The sequence below is a fragment of the Dendrobates tinctorius genome, unplaced genomic scaffold (genome assembly GCF_039654945.1).
Source record: "Dendrobates tinctorius isolate UK_male_01 unplaced genomic scaffold, ASM3965494v1 ptg000027l, whole genome shotgun sequence".
Classification (NCBI taxonomy): domain Eukaryota; kingdom Metazoa; phylum Chordata; class Amphibia; order Anura; family Dendrobatidae; genus Dendrobates; species Dendrobates tinctorius.
In genome coordinates, this window is record NW_027361695.1 from 11852154 (window position 1) to 11870000 (window position 17847).

General features: G+C 43.4%; 1 protein-coding gene across 4 annotated transcripts in view; it reads right to left on the reverse strand.

Annotated features, from left to right (window-relative positions):
- The window catches only part of ATXN7 (ataxin 7), a 122301-nt gene that overhangs the window by 69664 nt on the left and 34790 nt on the right, over positions 1-17847 (reverse strand). The window lies entirely within an intron of this gene.

Genomic DNA, 17847 nt, shown 5'->3' on the forward strand with positions numbered 1-17847 from the left:
TATACAGCCCGGAACATGTATATATCATGTGCGAGGTGTGAGGAGATGTGTGTACATGAGTATATCCTATATATACAGCCCGGAACATGTATATATCATGTGCGAGGTGTGAGGAGACGTGTGTACATGAGTATATCCTATATATACAGCCAGGAACATGTATATATCATGTGCGAGGTGTGAGGAGACGTGTGTACATGAGTATATACTATATATACAGCCCGGAACATGTATATATCATGTGCGCGGTGTGAGGAGATGTGTGTACATGAGTATATCCTATATATACAGCCCGGAACATGTATATATCATGTGTGAGGAGACGTGTGTACATGAGTATATACTATATATACAGCCCGGAACATGTATATATCATGTGCGAGGTGTGAGGAGACGTGTGTACATGAGTATATCCTATATATACAGCCCGGAACATGTATATATCATGTGCGAGGTGTGAGGAGACGTGTGTACATCAGTATATCCTATATATACAGCCCGGAACATGTATATATCATGTGCGAGGTGTGAGGAGACGTGTGTACATGAGTATATCCTATATATACAGCCAGGAACATGTATATATCATGTGCGAGGTGTGAGGAGACGTGTGTACATGAGTATATACTATATATACAGCCCGGAACATGTATATATCATGTGCGAGGTGTGAGGAGACGTGTGTACATGAGTATATCCTATATATACAGCCCGGAACATGTATATATCATGTGCGAGGTGTGAGGAGATGTGTGTACATGAGTATATACTATATATACACCCCGGAACATGTATATATCATGTGCGAGGTGTGAGGAGACGTGTGTACATGAGTATATACTATATATACACGCCGGAACATGTATATATCATGTGCGAGGTGTGAGGAGATGTGTGTACATGAGTATATCCTATATATACAGCCAGGAACATGTATATATCATGTGCGAGGTGTGAGGAGATGTGTGTACATGAGTATATACTATATATACACCCCGGAACATGTATATATCATGTGCGAGGTGTGAGGAGACGTGTGTACATGAGTATATACTATATATACACCCCGGAACATGTATATATCATGTGCGAGGTGTGAGGAGACGTGTGTACATGAGTATATCCTATATATACAGCCCGGAACATGTATATATCATGTGCGAGGTGTGAGGAGATGTGTGTACATGAGTATATCCTATATATACAGCCAGGAACATGTATATATCATGTGCGAGGTGTGAGGAGACGTGTGTACATGAGTATATCCTATATATACAGCCCGGAACATGTATATATCATGTGCGAGGTGTGAGATGTGTGTACATGAGTATATCCTATATATACAGCCCGGAACATGTATATATCATGTGCGAGGTGTGAGGAGACGTGTGTACATCAGTATATCCTATATATACAGCCCGGAACATGTATATATCATGTGCGAGGTGCGAGGAGACGTGTGTACATGAGTATATACTATATATACACCCCGGAACATGTATATATCATGTGCGAGGTGTGAGGAGATGTGTGTACATGAGTATATCCTATATATACAGCCCGGAACATGTATATATCATGTGCGAGGTGTGAGGAGACGTGTGTACATGAGTATATACTATATATACGGCCCAGAACATGTATATATCATGTGTGAGGTGTGAGGAGACGTGTGTACATGAGTATATCCTATATATACAGCCCGGAACATGTATATATCATGTGTGAGGTGTGAGGAGACGTGTGTACATGAGTATATCCTATATATACAGCCCGGAACATGTATATATCATGTGCGAGGTGTGAGGAGACGTGTGTACATGAGTATATCCTATATATACAGCCCGGAACATGTATATATCATGTGCGAGGTGTGAGGTGACGTGTGTACATGAGTATACTGTATACTATATATACAGCCCGGAACATGTATATATCATGTGCGAGGTGTGAGGAGATGTGTGTACATGAGTATATACTATATATACAGCCCGGAACATGTATATATCATGTGTGAGGTGTGAGGAGACGTGTGTACATGAGTATATCCTATATATACAGCCCGGAACATGTATATATCATGTGTGAGGAGACGTGTGTACATGAGTATATACTATATATACAGCCCGGAACATGTATATATCATGTGCGAGGTGTGAGGAGATGTGTGTACATGAGTATATACTATATATACAGCCCGGAACATGTATATATCATGTGTGAGGTGTGAGGAGACGTGTGTACATGAGTATATACTATATATACAGCCCGGAACATGTATATATCATGTGCGAGGTGTGAGGAGACGTGTGTACATGAGTATATCCTATATATACAGCCCGGAACATGTATATATCATGTGCGAGGTGCGAGGAGACGTGTGTACATGAGTATATCCTATATATACGGCACGGAACATGTATATATCATGTGTGAGGTGTGAGGAGACGTGTGTACATGAGTATATCCTATATATACAGCCCGGAACATGTATATATCATGTGTGAGGTGTGAGGAGACGTGTGTACATGAGTATATCCTATATATACGGCACGGAACATGTATATATCATGTGTGAGGTGTGAGGAGACGTGTGTACATGAGTATATCCTATATATACAGCCCGGAACATGTATATATCATGTGTGAGGTGTGAGGAGACGTGTGTACATGAGTATATCCTATATATACGGCACGGAACATGTATATATCATGTGTGAGGTGTGAGGAGACGTGTGTACATGAGTATATCCTATATATACAGCCCGGAACATGTATATATCATGTGCGAGGTGTGACGAGACGTGTGTACATGAGTATATCCTATATATCCCAACCCTAACCCATCTCTTCAACCTATCACTAACAACTGGTGTTTTCCCCTCAAGCTTTAAACATGCCTCCATCACACCTATCCTCAAAAAGTCCTCTCTTGACCCATCCTCTGTATCTAGCTATCGCCCTATATCACTTCTCCCCTACGCCTCCAAGCTACTGGAACAACACGTCTACCTTGAACTGTCCTCCCATCTCTCTTCTTGCTCCTCTTCGACCGCTTACAATCTGGCTTCCGGTCACACCACTCCACTGAAACTGCCCTTACTAAGGTCACCAATGACCTCTTAACCGCCAAGAGCAAGCGACACTACTCTGTCCTCCTCCTCCTGGACCTGTCGGCTGCCTTTGACACAGTGGACCATTCCCTATTATTACAGACCCTCTCATCCCTCGGCATCACAGACTTGGCCCTATCCTGGATCTCATCATACCTAACAGACCGGACATTCAGCGTCTCCCACTCACACACCACCTCCTCACCTCGCCCCCTATCTGTCGGAGTCCCACAAGGTTCAGTCCTTGGGCCCCTGCTGTTCTCTATTTACACCTTTGGCCTGGGACAGCTCATAGAATCTCATGGCTTTCAGTATCATCTTTACGCTGATGACACACAGATCTACATCTCTGGACCAGATATCACCTCCCTACTAAACAGAATCCCTCAATGTCTGTCCACTATTTCATCCTTCTTCTCCACTAGATTTCTGAAACTCAACATGGACAAAACAGAATTCATCATCTTTCCCCCATCTCACGTGACCCCCCCTACGAACCTATCAATTACAGTAAATGACTGCCCACTCTCCCCAGTCCCACAAGCTCGCTGCCTCTGAGTAATCCTTGACGCTGATCTCTCCTTCAAACCACATATCCAAGCCCTTTCCACTTCCTGCCGACTTCAACTCAAAAATATTTCACGAATCCGTTCATTCCTCACCCAAGAATCTGCAAAAACCCTAGTCCATGCCCTCATCATCTCTCGCCTTGACTACTGCAACCTCATACTCTGTGGCCTCCCCTCAAACACTCTCGCACCCCTCCAATCTATTCTAAACTCTGCTGCCCGACTAATCCACCTGCCCCCCCGCTATTCCCCAGCTTCTCCCCTCTGTCAATCCCTTCACTGGCTCCCAATTGCCCAGAGACTCCATTACAAAACCCTAACCATGACATACAAAGCCATCCACAACCTGTCTCCTCCATACATCTGTGACCTCGTCTCCCGGTACTTTCCCGCACGCAACCTCCGATCCTCACAAGATCTCCTTCTCTACTCCCCTCTTATCTTCCCTTCCCACAATCGCATACAAGATTTCTCTCGCGCATCACCCCTACTCTGGAACTCTCTACCACAACATATCAGACTCTCACCTACCATCGAAACCTTCAAAAAGAGCCTGAAGACCCACCTCTTCCGACAAGCCTACAACCTGCAGTAACCACCGATCGACCAAACCGCTGCACGACCAGCTCTACCCTCGCCTACTGTATTATCACCCATCCCTTGAAGATTGTGAGCCCTCGCGGGCAGGGTCCTCTCTCCTCCTGTACCAATTATGACTTGTATTGTTTATGATTATTGTACTTGTTTTTATGTATACTCCTCCTTACATGTAAAGCGCCATGGAATAAATGGCGCTATAACAATAAATAATAATAATAATAATAATAATAATATATACAGCCCGGAACATGTATATATCATGTGCGAGGTGCGAGGTGCGAGGAGACGTGTGTACATGAGTATATCCTATATATACAGCCCGGAACCTGTATATATCATGTGTGAGGTGCGAGGAGACGTGTGTACATGAGTATATCCTATATATACAGCCCGCAACATGTATATATCATGTGCGAGGTGTGAGGAGACGTGTGTACATGAGTATATCCTATATATACAGCCCGGAACATGTATATATCATGTGCGAGGTGTGAGGAGACGTGTGTACATGAGTATATCCTATATATACGGCCCGGAACATGTATATATCATGTGCGAGGTGTGAGGAGACGTGTGTACATGAGTATATCCTATATATACAGCCCGGAACATGTATATATCATGTGCGAGGTGTGAGGAGACGTGTGTACATGAGTATATACTATATATACAGCCCGGAACATGTATATATCATGTGCGAAGTGTGAGGAGACGTGTGTACATGAGTATATCCTATATATATACAGCCCGAAACATGTATATATCATGTGCGAGGTGTGAGGAGACGTGTGTACATGAGTATATCCTATATATACAGCCCGGAACATGTATATATCATGTGCGAGGTGTGAGGAGACATGTATACATGAGTATATCCTATATATATACAGCCCGGAACATGTATATATCATGTGCGAGGTGTGAGGAGACATGTATACATGAGTATATCCTATATATACAGCCCGGAACATGTATATGTCATGTGCGAGGTGCGAGGAGACGTGTGTACATGAGTATATCCTATCATGTGCGAGGTGTGAGGAGACGTGTGTACATGAGTATATCCTATATATACAGCCCGGAACATGTATACGGTATATCATGTGCGAGGTGTGAGGAGACATGTATACATGAGTATATCCTATATATACAGCCCGGAACATGTATATATCATGTGCGAGGTGTGAGGAGACGTGTGTACATGAGTATATCCTATATATACAGCCCGGAACATGTATATATCATGTGCGAGGTGTGAGGAGACCTGTGTACATGAGTATATACTATATCTACAGCCAGGAACATGTATATATCATGTGCGAGGTGTGAGGAGACGTGTGTACATGAGTATATCCTATATATACGGCCCGGAACATGTATATATCATGTGCGAGGAGACGTGTGTACATGAGTATATACTATATATACAGCCCGGAACATGTATATATCATGTGCGAGGTGTGAGGAGACGTGTGTACATGAGTATATCCTATATATACAGCCCGGAACATGTATATATCATGTGCGAGGAGACGTGTGTACATGAGTATATACTATATATACAGCCCGGAACATGTATATATCATGTGCGAGGTGTGAGGAGACGTGTGTACATGAGTATATCCTATATATACGGCCCGGAACATGTATATATCATGTGCGAGGAGACGTGTGTACATGAGTATATACTATATATACAGCCCGGAACATGTATATATCATGTGCGAGGTGTGAGGAGACGTGTGTACATGAGTATATCCTATATATACAGCCCGGAACATGTATATATCATGTGCGATGAGACGTGTGTACATGAGTATATACTATATATACAGCCCGGAACATGTATATATCATGTGCGAGGTGTGAGGAGACGTGTGTACATGAGTATATACTATATATACGGCCCAGAACATGTATATATCATGTGTGAGGAGACGTGTGTACATGAGTATATCCTATATATACGGCCCAGAACATGTATATATCATGTGCGAGGTGTGAGGAGACGTGTACATGAGTATATCCTATATATACGGCATGGAACATGTATATATCATGTGCGAGGTGTGAGGAGACATGTGTACATGAGTATATCCTATATATACAGCCCGGAACATGTATATATCATGTGCGAGGTGTGAGGAGACGTGTGTACATGAGTATATACTATATATACGGCCCAGAACATGTATATATCATGTGTGAGGTGTGAGGAGACGTGTGTACATGAGTATATCCTATATATACAGCCCGGAACATGTATATATCATGTGTGAGGTGTGAGGAGACGTGTGTACATGAGTATATCCTATATATACAGCCCGGAACATGTATATATCATGTGCGAGGTGTGAGGAGACGTGTGTACATGAGTATATCCTATATATACAGCCCGGAACATGTATATATCATGTGCGAGGTGTGAGGAGACGTGTGTACATGAGTATACTGTATACTATATATACAGCCCGGAACATGTATATATCATGTGCGAGGTGTGAGGAGATGTGTGTACATGAGTATATACTATATATACAGCCCGGAACATGTATATATCATGTGTGAGGTGTGAGGAGACGTGTGTACATGAGTATATCCTATATATACAGCCCGGAACATGTATATATCATGTGTGAGGAGACGTGTGTACATGAGTATATACTATATATACAGCCCGGAACATGTATATATCATGTGCGAGGTGTGAGGAGATGTGTGTACATGAGTATATACTATATATACAGCCCGGAACATGTATATATCATGTGTGAGGTGTGAGGAGACGTGTGTACATGAGTATATACTATATATACAGCCCGGAACATGTATATATCATGTGCGAGGTGTGAGGAGACGTGTGTACATGAGTATATCCTATATATACAGCCCGGAACATGTATATATCATGTGCGAGGTGCGAGGAGACGTGTGTACATGAGTATATCCTATATATACGGCACGGAACATGTATATATCATGTGTGAGGTGTGAGGAGACGTGTGTACATGAGTATATCCTATATATACAGCCCGGAACATGTATATATCATGTGTGAGGTGTGAGGAGACGTGTGTACATGAGTATATCCTATATATACGGCACGGAACATGTATATATCATGTGTGAGGTGTGAGGAGACGTGTGTACATGAGTATATCCTATATATACAGCCCGGAACATGTATATATCATGTGTGAGGTGTGAGGAGACGTGTGTACATGAGTATATCCTATATATACAGCCCGGAACATGTATATATCATGTGCGAGGTGTGACGAGACGTGTGTACATGAGTATATCCTATATATTCCAACCCTAACCCATCTCTTCAACCTATCACTAACAACTGGTGTTTTCCCCTCAAGCTTTAAACATGCCTCCATCACACCTATCCTCAAAAAGTCCTCTCTTGACCCATCCTCTGTATCTAGCTATCGCCCTATATCACTTCTCCCCTACACCTCCAAGCTACTGGAACAACACGTCTACCTTGAACTGTCCTCCCATCTCTCTTCTTGCTCCTCTTCGACCGCTTACAATCTGGCTTCCGGTCACACCACTCCACTGAAACTGCCCTTACTAAGGTCACCAATGACCTCTTAACCGCCAAGAGCAAGCGACACTACTCTGTCCTCCTCCTCCTGGACCTGTCGGCTGCCTTTGACACAGTGGACCATTCCCTATTATTACAGACCCTCTCATCCCTCGGCATCACAGACTTGGCCCTATCCTGGATCTCATCATACCTAACAGACCGGACATTCAGCGTCTCCCACTCACACACCACCTCCTCACCTCGCCCCCTATCTGTCGGAGTCCCACAAGGTTCAGTCCTTGGGCCTCTGCTGTTCTCTATTTACACCTTTGGCCTGGGACAGCTCATAGAATCTCATGGCTTTCAGTATCATCTTTACGCTGATGACACACAGATCTACATCTCTGGACCAGATATCACCTCCCTACTAAACAGAATCCCTCAATGTCTGTCCACTATTTCATCCTTCTTCTCCACTAGATTTCTGAAACTCAACATGGACAAAACAGAATTCATCATCTTTCCCCCATCTCACGTGACCCCCCCTACGAACCTATCAATTACAGTAAATGACTGCCCACTCTCCCCAGTCCCACAAGCTCGCTGCCTCTGAGTAATCCTTGACGCTGATCTCTCCTTCAAACCACATATCCAAGCCCTTTCCACTTCCTGCCGACTTCAACTCAAAAATATTTCACGAATCCGTTCATTCCTCACCCAAGAATCTGCAAAAACCCTAGTCCATGCCCTCATCATCTCTCGCCTTGACTACTGCAACCTCATACTCTGTGGCCTCCCCTCAAACACTCTCGCACCCCTCCAATCTATTCTAAACTCTGCTGCCCGACTAATCCACCTGTCCCCCCGCTATTCCCCAGCTTCTCCCCTCTGTCAATCCCTTCACTGGCTCCCAATTGCCCAGAGACTCCATTACAAAACCCTAACCATGACATACAAAGCCATCCACAACCTGTCTCCTCCATACATCTGTGACCTCGTCTCCCGGTACTTTCCCGCACGCAACCTCCGATCCTCACAAGATCTCCTTCTCTACTCCCCTCTTATCTTCCCTTCCCACAATCGCATACAAGATTTCTCTCGCGCATCACCCCTACTCTGGAACTCTCTACCACAACATATCAGACTCTCACCTACCATCGAAACCTTCAAAAAGAGCCTGAAGACCCACCTCTTCCGATCAGCCTACAACCTGCAGTAACCACCGATCGACCAAACCGCTGCACGACCAGCTCTACCCTCGCCTACTGTATTATCACCCATCCCTTGAAGATTGTGAGCCCTCGCGGGCAGGGTCCTCTCTCCTCCTGTACCAATTATGACTTGTATTGTTTATGATTATTGTACTTGTTTTTATGTATACTCCTCCTTACATGTAAAGCGCCATGGAATAAATGGCGCTATAACAATAAATAATAATAATAATAATAATAATAATATATACAGCCCGGAACATGTATATATCATGTGCGAGGTGCGAGGAGACGTGTGTACATGAGTATATCCTATATATACAGCCCGAAACCTGTATATATCATGTGTGAGGTGCGAGGAGACGTGTGTACATGAGTATATCCTATATATACAGCCCGCAACATGTATATATCATGTGCGAGGTGTGAGGAGACGTGTGTACATGAGTATATCCTATATATACAGCCCGGAACATGTATATATCATGTGCGAGGTGTGAGGAGACGTGTGTACATGAGTATATCCTATATATACGGCCCGGAACATGTATATATCATGTGCGAGGTGTGAGGAGACGTGTGTACATGAGTATATCCTATATATACAGCCCGGAACATGTATATATCATGTGCGAGGTGTGAGGAGACGTGTGTACATGAGTATATACTATATATACAGCCCGGAACATGTATATATCATGTGCGAAGTGTGAGGAGACGTGTGTACATGAGTATATCCTATATATATACAGCCCGGAACATGTATATATCATGTGCGAGGTGTGAGGAGACGTGTGTACATGAGTATATCCTATATATACAGCCCGGAACATGTATATATCATGTGCGAGGTGTGAGGAGACATGTATACATGAGTATATCCTATATATATACAGCCCGGAACATGTATATATCATGTGCGAGGTGTGAGGAGACATGTATACATGAGTATATCCTATATATACAGCCCGGAACATGTATATGTCATGTGCGAGGTGCGAGGAGACGTGTGTACATGAGTATATCCTATCATGTGCGAGGTGTGAGGAGACGTGTGTACATGAGTATATCCTATATATACAGCCCGGAACATGTATACGGTATATCATGTGCGAGGTGTGAGGAGACATGTATACATGAGTATATCCTATATATACAGCCCGGAACATGTATATATCATGTGCGAGGTGTGAGGAGACGTGTGTACATGAGTATATCCTATATATACAGCCCGGAACATGTATATATCATGTGCGAGGTGTGAGGAGACCTGTGTACATGAGTATATACTATATCTACAGCCAGGAACATGTATATATCATGTGCGAGGTGTGAGGAGACGTGTGTACATGAGTATATCCTATATATACGGCCCGGAACATGTATATATCATGTGCGAGGAGACGTGTGTACATGAGTATATACTATATATACAGCCCGGAACATGTATATATCATGTGCGAGGTGTGAGGAGACGTGTGTACATGAGTATATCCTATATATACAGCCCGGAACATGTATATATCATGTGCGAGGAGACGTGTGTACATGAGTATATACTATATATACAGCCCGGAACATGTATATATCATGTGCGAGGTGTGAGGATACGTGTGTACATGAGTATATCCTATATATACGGCCCGGAACATGTATATATCATGTGCGAGGTGACGTGTGTACATGAGTATATCCTATATATACAGCCCGGAACATGTATATATCATGTGCGAGGTGTGAGGAGACGTGTGTACATGAGTATATACTATATATACGGCCCAGAACATGTATATATCATGTGTGAGGAGACGTGTGTACATGAGTATATCCTATATATACGGCCCAGAACATGTATATATCATGTGCGAGGTGTGAGGAGACGTGTACATGAGTATATCCTATATATACGGCATGGAACATGTATATATCATGTGCGAGGTGTGAGGAGACATGTGTACATGAGTATATCCTATATATACAGCCCGGAACATGTATATATCATGTGCGAGGTGTGAGGAGACGTGTGTACATGAGTATATACTATATATACGGCCCAGAACATGTATATATCATGTGTGAGGTGTGAGGAGACGTGTGTACATGAGTATATCCTATATATACAGCCCGGAACATGTATATATCATGTGTGAGGTGTGAGGAGACGTGTGTACATGAGTATATCCTATATATACAGCCCGGAACATGTATATATCATGTGCGAGGTGTGAGGAGACGTGTGTACATGAGTATATCCTATATATACAGCCCGGAACATGTATATATCATGTGCGAGGTGTGAGGAGACGTGTGTACATGAGTATATCCTATATATACAGCCCGGAACATGTATATATCATGTGCGAGGTGTGAGGAGATGTGTGTACATGAGTATATACTATATATACAGCCCGGAACATGTATATATCATGTGTGAGGTGTGAGGAGACGTGTGTACATGAGTATATCCTATATATACAGCCCGGAACATGTATATATCATGTGTGAGGAGACGTGTGTACATGAGTATATACTATATATACAGCCCGGAACATGTATATATCATGTGCGAGGTGTGAGGAGATGTGTGTACATGAGTATATACTATATATACAGCCCGGAACATGTATATATCATGTGTGAGGTGTGAGGAGACGTGTGTACATGAGTATATACTATATATACAGCCCGGAACATGTATATATCATGTGCGAGGTGTGAGGAGACGTGTGTACATGAGTATATCCTATATATACAGCCCGGAACATGTATATATCATGTGCGAGGTGCGAGGAGACGTGTGTACATGAGTATATCCTATATATACGGCACGGAACATGTATATATCATGTGTGAGGTGTGAGGAGACGTGTGTACATGAGTATATCCTATATATACAGCCCGGAACATGTATATATCATGTGTGAGGTGTGAGGAGACGTGTGTACATGAGTATATCCTATATATACGGCACGGAACATGTATATATCATGTGTGAGGTGTGAGGAGACGTGTGTACATGAGTATATCCTATATATACAGCCCGGAACATGTATATATCATGTGTGAGGTGTGAGGAGACGTGTGTACATGAGTATATCCTATATATACGGCACGGAACATGTATATATCATGTGTGAGGTGTGAGGAGACGTGTGTACATGAGTATATCCTATATATACAGCCCGGAACATGTATATATCATGTGCGAGGTGTGACGAGACGTGTGTACATGAGTATATCCTATATATCCCAACCCTAACCCATCTCTTCAACCTATCACTAACAACTGGTGTTTTCCCCTCAAGCTTTAAACATGCCTCCATCACACCTATCCTCAAAAAGTCCTCTCTTGACCCATCCTCTGTATCTAGCTATCGCCCTATATCACTTCTCCCCTACGCCTCCAAGCTACTGGAACAACACGTCTACCTTGAACTGTCCTCCCATCTCTCTTCTTGCTCCTCTTCGACCGCTTACAATCTGGCTTCCGGTCACACCACTCCACTGAAACTGCCCTTACTAAGGTCACCAATGACCTCTTAACCGCCAAGAGCAAGCGACACTACTCTGTCCTCCTCCTCCTGGACCTGTCGGCTGCCTTTGACACAGTGGACCATTCCCTATTATTACAGACCCTCTCATCCCTCGGCATCACAGACTTGGCCCTATCCTGGATCTCATCATACCTAACAGACCGGACATTCAGCGTCTCCCACTCACACACCACCTCCTCACCTCGCCCCCTATCTGTCGGAGTCCCACAAGGTTCAGTCCTTGGGCCCCTGCTGTTCTCTATTTACACCTTTGGCCTGGGACAGCTCATAGAATCTCATGGCTTTCAGTATCATCTTTACGCTGATGACACACAGATCTACATCTCTGGACCAGATATCACCTCCCTACTAAACAGAATCCCTCAATGTCTGTCCACTATTTCATCCTTCTTCTCCACTAGATTTCTGAAACTCAACATGGACAAAACAGAATTCATCATCTTTCCCCCATCTCACGTGACCCCCCCTACGAACCTATCAATTACAGTAAATGACTGCCCACTCTCCCCAGTCCCACAAGCTCGCTGCCTCTGAGTAATCCTTGACGCTGATCTCTCCTTCAAACCACATATCCAAGCCCTTTCCACTTCCTGCCGACTTCAACTCAAAAATATTTCACGAATCCGTTCATTCCTCACCCAAGAATCTGCAAAAACCCTAGTCCATGCCCTCATCATCTCTCGCCTTGACTACTGCAACCTCATACTCTGTGGCCTCCCCTCAAACACTCTCGCACCCCTCCAATCTATTCTAAACTCTGCTGCCCGACTAATCCACCTGTCCCCCCGCTATTCCCCAGCTTCTCCCCTCTGTCAATCCCTTCACTGGCTCCCAATTGCCCAGAGACTCCATTACAAAACCCTAACCATGACATACAAAGCCATCCACAACCTGTCTCCTCCATACATCTGTGACCTCGTCTCCCGGTACTTTCCCGCACGCAACCTCCGATCCTCACAAGATCTCCTTCTCTACTCCCCTCTTATCTTCCCTTCCCACAATCGCATACAAGATTTCTCTCGCGCATCACCCCTACTCTGGAACTCTCTACCACAACATATCAGACTCTCACCTACCATCGAAACCTTCAAAAAGAGCCTGAAGACCCACCTCTTCCGACAAGCCTACAACCTGCAGTAACCACCGATCGACCAAACCGCTGCACGACCAGCTCTACCCTCGCCTACTGTATTATCACCCATCCCTTGAAGATTGTGAGCCCTCGCGGGCAGGGTCCTCTCTCCTCCTGTACCAATTATGACTTGTATTGTTTATGATTATTGTACTTGTTTTTATGTATACTCCTCCTTACATGTAAAGCGCCATGGAATAAATGGCGCTATAACAATAAATAATAATAATAATAATAATAATATATACAGCCCGGAACATGTATATATCATGTGCGAGGTGCGAGGAGACGTGTGTACATGAGTATATCCTATATATACAGCCCGGAACCTGTATATATCATGTGTGAGGTGCGAGGAGACGTGTGTACATGAGTATATCCTATATATACAGCCCGCAACATGTATATATCATGTGCGAGGTGTGAGGAGACGTGTGTACATGAGTATATCCTATATATACAGCCCGGAACATGTATATATCATGTGCGAGGTGTGAGGAGACGTGTGTACATGAGTATATCCTATATATACGGCCCGGAACATGTATATATCATGTGCGAGGTGTGAGGAGACGTGTGTACATGAGTATATCCTATATATACAGCCCGGAACATGTATATATCATGTGCGAGGTGTGAGGAGACGTGTGTACATGAGTATATACTATATATACAGCCCGGAACATGTATATATCATGTGCGAAGTGTGAGGAGACGTGTGTACATGAGTATATCCTATATATATACAGCCCGGAACATGTATATATCATGTGCGAGGTGTGAGGAGACGTGTGTACATGAGTATATCCTATATATACAGCCCGGAACATGTATATATCATGTGCGAGGTGTGAGGAGACATGTATACATGAGTATATCCTATATATATACAGCCCGGAACATGTATATATCATGTGCGAGGTGTGAGGAGACATGTATACATGAGTATATCCTATATATACAGCCCGGAACATGTATATGTCATGTGCGAGGTGTGAGGAGACGTGTGTACATGAGTATATCCTATCATGTGCGAGGTGTGAGGAGACGTGTGTACATGAGTATATCCTATATATACAGCCCGGAACATGTATACGGTATATCATGTGCGAGGTGTGAGGAGACATGTATACATGAGTATATCCTATATATACAGCCCGGAACATGTATATATCATGTGCGAGGTGTGAGGAGACGTGTATACATGAGTATATCCTATATATACAGCCCGGAACATGTATATATCATGTGCGAGGTGTGAGGAGACCTGTGTACATGAGTATATCCTATATATACAGCCCGGAACATGTATATATCATGTGCGAGGTGGGAGGAGACGTGTGTACATGAGTATATCCTATATATACAGCCCGGAACATGTATATATCATGTGCGAGGTGCAAGGAGACATGTGTACATGAGTATATCCTATATATACAGCCCGGAACATGTATATATCATGTGCGAGGTGTGAGGAGACGTGTGTACATGAGTATATCCTATATATACAGCCCGGAACATGTATATATCATGCGCGAGGTGTGAGGAGACGTGTGTACATGAGTATATCCTATATATACGGCCCGGAACATGTATATATCATGTGTGAGGTGTGAGGAGACCTGTGTACATGAGTATATAATATATATACAGCCCGGAACATGTATATATCATGTGCGACGAGACGTGTGTACATGAGTATATCCTATATATACGGCCCGGAACATGTATATATCATGTGTGAGGAGATGTGTGTACATGAGTATATCCTATATATACAGCCCGGAACATGTATATATCATGTGCGAGGTGTGAGGAGACGTGTGTACATGAGTATATCCTATATATACAGCCCGGAACATGTATATATCATGTGCGAGGTGTGAGGAGACGTGTGTACATGAGTATATCCTATATATACAGCCCGGAACATGTATATATCATGTGCGCGGTGTGAGGAGACGTGTGTACATGAGTATATACTATATATACAGCCCGGAACATGTATATATCATGTGCGAGGTGTGAGGAGACGTGTGTACATGAGTATATACTATATATACAGCCCGGAACATGTATATATCATGTGCGAGGTTTGAGGAGACGTGTATACATGAGTATATCCTATATATACAGCCCAGAACATGTATATATCATGTGCGAGGTGTGAGGAGACGTGTGTACATGAGTATATCCTATATATACAGCCCGAAACATGTATATGTCATGTGCGAGGTGCGAGGAGACGTGTGTACATGAGTATATCCTATATATACAGCCCGGAACATGTATATATCATGTGCGAGGTGTGAGGAGACGTGTGTACATGAGTATATCCTATATATACAGCCCGGAACATGTATATATCATGTGCGAGGTGTGAGGAGACATTTATACATGAGTATATCCTATATATACAGCCCGGAACATGTATATATCATGTGCGAGGTGTGACGAGACGTGTGTACATGAGTATATCCTATATATACAGCCCGGAACATGTATATATCATGGGCGAGGTGTGAGGAGACCTGTGTACATGAGTATATCCTATATATACAGCCCGGAACATGTATATATCATGTGCGAGGAGACGTGTGTACATGAGTATATCCTATATATACAGCCCGGAACATGTATATATCATGTGCGAGGAGACGTGTGTACATGAGTATATCCTATATATACAGCCCGGAACATGTATATATCATGTGCGAGGTGTGAGGAGACGTGTGTACATGAGTATATCCTATATATACAGCCCGGAACATGTATATATCATGTGCGAGGTGGGAGGAGACGTGTGTACATGAGTATATCCTATATATACAGCCCGGAACATGTATATATCATGTGCGAGGTGTGAGGAGACGTGTGTACATGAGTATATCCTATATATACAGCCCGGAACATGTATATATCATGTGCGAGGTGGGAGGAGACGTGTGTACATGAGTATATCCTATATATACAGCCCGGAACATGTATATATCATGTGCGAGGTGTGAGGAGATGTGTGTACATGAGTATATCCTATATATACAGCCCGGAACATGTATATATCATGTGCGAGGTGGGAGGAGACGTGTGTACATGAGTATATCCTATATATACAGCCCGGAACATGTATATATCATGTGCGAGGTGTGAGGAGACGTGTGTACATGAGTATATCCTATATATACAGCCCGGAACATGTATATATCATGTGCGAGGTGGGAGGAGACGTGTGTACATGAGTATATCCTATATATACAGCCCGGAACATGTATATATCATGTGCGAGGAGACGTGTGTACATGAGTATATCCTATATATACAGCCCGGAACATGTATATATCATGTGCGAGGAGACGTGTGTACATGAGTATATCCTATATATACAGCCCGGAACATGTATATATCATGTGCGAGGTGTGAGGAGACGTGTGTACAGGAGTATATCCTATATATACAGCCCGGAACATGTATATATCATGTGCGAGGTGTGAGGAGACGTGTGTACATGAGTATATCCTATATATCAGCCCGGAACATGTATATATCATGGGCGAGGTGCAAGGAGACGTGTGTACATGAGTATATCCTATATATACAGCCCGGAACATGTATATGTCATGTGCGAGGTGCGAGGAGACGTGTGTACATGAGTATATCCTATATATACAGCCCGGAACATGTATATATCATGGGCGAGGTGCGAGGAGACGTGTGTACATGAGTATATCCTATATATACAGCCCGGAACATGTATATATCATGTGCGAGGAGACGTGTGTACATGAGTATATCCTATATATACAGCCCGGAACATGTATATATCATGTGCGAGGTGTGAGGAGACATGTATACATGAGTATATCCTATATATACAGCCCAGAACATGTATATATCATGTGCGAGGTGTGAGGAGACGTGTGTACATGAGTATATCCTATATATACAGCCCGGAACATGTATATGTCATGTGCGAGGTGCGAGGAGACGTGTGTACATGAGTATATCCTATATATACATCCCGGAACATGTATATGTCATGTGCGAGGTGCAAGGAGACATGTGTACATGAGTATATCCTATATATACAGCCCGGAACATGTATATATCATGGGCGAGGTGCAAGGAGACGT